The sequence below is a fragment of the Rattus rattus genome, chromosome 3 (assembly GCF_011064425.1).
Source record: "Rattus rattus isolate New Zealand chromosome 3, Rrattus_CSIRO_v1, whole genome shotgun sequence".
NCBI lineage: Eukaryota > Metazoa > Chordata > Mammalia > Rodentia > Muridae > Rattus > Rattus rattus.
This window is the reverse complement of record NC_046156.1, coordinates 121,100,243-121,103,190: the sequence shown is the minus strand read 5'-3', so window position 1 is coordinate 121,103,190 and position 2,948 is coordinate 121,100,243.

Sequence of the window (2,948 nt, the reverse complement as noted above, 5' to 3'; positions counted from 1 at the left end):
GGGACTAACCTAGACAATCCGTTACAAATTTAAGAAGGAAAAACTCAAAAAGAGAGAGCCGTGGGGTCTGGGTAGAAAGACTCACTCATCTGGTTTCCTATCAAGACCTGCAGATTGGCTTGCAAAGTAGCCTGTCTACTTGAACTGCAGCTGTTGAATAGTATCTTTAACGTGTGAGTGTGAGCAAAATCTAAAAGAGGTTGCACGTAAAAGTGAGAGTGGTCACATTGGCAATGAGTTTTCTCAAATGCCGTGGCGTCGTCCTGTCTGTGAGGCAGAAAATGATCTGCATTAGGTCTCCAGACACAAAACTTGGAGAGATCAGTGTAGAACCTATTTGCCTTGCTATTCAGAGTCACGTGGGGATGAGCGGTCCTTTCATGCCTGCTGCTTTACAGGCTCTGTGGCTCCACCCTTTTGCCTCTTTTAAACTTGCCCATCACATCCTAGTGAGCAGCAGAGCACCTATCCTCCAGCATAGTGTTCTAGAAGTGACAGATGATTCAGCTTTGGACTCTGCTCTGTGATTGCCACTATGACGCCAGCATGAGTCAGTCTTGACCTTCCAAGAAACTTCCAGAATCGACATTTCCACTCAATGATGGGTCTGAAGCACCACAGAACACAGATGATGTGGCTCCTGTCTTACAAGGTTACAGTCTGGTGTAACAAGAGGCATGCATTTCAAAGTAGCAATACTTAATAGTATGTGACACACAGAAACATCATGGGGTGTGGTAAATGCTGGTGGTAGCCCTGAGGGTTCAGATATGATGAAGGAAGGGTTTTTGTGGAACAGAAAAAAGAGGAAGATGCACTTTGGGCAGGCTAATGTGAGGGAAGGGCAAAAAATGGAGGAGCCAGTGCTGGTGGGGACTGAGCCTATTAGAGAAGTGGTGGGAGCAGGCTTGAGTTGTATCTAAGGTGGGTGTATAAGCAAGGGAGGGGCACCCACAGTTGCGCTGACATGGGAGAGACCAGGTTCATGGTACATCTTCACACACACACACGGTTAAGGTAGAGTTATATGTGCTGATTCAGAATGGTCTTCAAGACAAGTTTGAGGGAAAGAGCAATTGGTTTACTTGTGTCTGACTATTAAACAACCAATTGAGGAAAATGATAATGGGGATATTCATGAATAATTATTTTGACATGCAAAAAAATCTCTAGAGGAATGTAGATGCAACTGGGAGAATTGAATGTTCCCCAAAAGAAGCAGTGAAGCTAAGGATGAGGGAGAGTGGGGGAGAGAGCTTCCGTGTTCTCTTGTTCCATTAGAATTTGAATCCATGAATATAAAAAATTAATAAAGTAACAATTTAATAAATCATTCATAGCTTTAAATATTTATATATTAAGTATAATTGTATCCTTTGAATATTTAATACATGTATACAATAGAATATGATCATATCATTTCCCATTCCTCCTTTCAACTCCCATTCATATCCTACCCAACACATTTCTCTTCCAACTTCACATCTTCTTTAAAATAATAAAAAAAAAAACCCAAAGCAAAAACCACATATATCAAGGCTGTGATGGCATAAACCTTTAACCCCAGCTCTCAGGAAGTAGAGGCAGGCAGACTCCTAAGTTTGAAGCCAGCCTGATCTACAAATTGAGTTCCAGGACAGCCAGGATGACATAGAGAAACCCTGTCTCAAAAAACCAAACCAACTCCCTAAACAAAACAAAACAACAACAAAACACCTCAGAATTCCAATTAGTGCAGTCGTTATGTGCTTGGGCGTGATGTCATCCACTAGAGCATGGGAGCCAACAGCAGTCACACTCATCAAAAGAGGCCGGTTCTCCCTCCCTCTGCAGCTGTTACCTTGCCAAAGGTTCCTTGGTACGGGATAGGGCCTGGAGAGTATCTCCATCATTATGTGAGAATTTGGACTGGCTGATCTTGTCAGCGTCATCTACAGGCAGTCACACTGTCGTGAGTTTGTGAGTACAGTAGCTGTATCCGGTCCAGAAGACAGCATTTCACAGCTCCTTCCTATTCTCCAGTTTATATTCTTCTGGCCTCCCCTTCTTCCATGTTCCCTGAGCCTTAGGGCTCAGAATTGATTCTCTTATTCTCAGCACATTGAGCAGTTATGTATCTTTGCATCGACTGTTGCCCATTGCAAAAAGGAGTTTCTCTTAGAGCTAGAGAGATGACTTGGTGGTTAAGAGCATTTGTTGTTCTTGATGAGGACTGGGTTTGATTCCCAGTACCCACATGGAGGCTCAAAGCCATCTGTAACTTCAGTCCCAGGGAATCCAATGCCTTCTGCCTTCCACAGACACCAGGCAATGAATATATATGCAGCCAGAACATTCATACACATAAAACAATAAAATAAATAGAACTAATATTTTTTAAAAAGAAGCTTCTCAGACGAAGGTTTAGGTTTGGTTTCTTTAAAAACCCAGTTAATGTTATGTGACTATGTTTTTGTATTAATTCTGGATGTGGGATAAGAGGCTGCTTCCCAGCAGGTGATTATGCTTTGCCTCATGCACTAGCAGGGGCATGATTACATCAGCTGCAGATGTCGTATTTCTGGGGACGCTGGACAGGGAATAAATGGGACAGCCCCAAGGGGCCTGTGGCAGCTGCTGTTCCCCCTGCTGCTCTCGGCTGGTTCCTGCTGGCTCCTGCTGGTTCCTCTATTTACTATTTGCTATTCCTGCATTTGTTACTGCAGGATAACTTGGTTGCTGGACTGCTGTATAGTCTAATGACAAAAACTGGACTTACCTCAAGGAACCCCAATTCCCTAGTCAGCAGGAAATAGTAGCCTATAGAGGTCTACATCTCCTGTCTCCTCTAAACTTCTTTCTCTCCTAACTAGTGTTGGAGGGTTGGAAGGGATTAGGGTGGAATAAGGGTTGGGAGGGAGGTAGAGGTATAAGAATCCACCAAAACAGCTAAAACTAAATAAATCAAC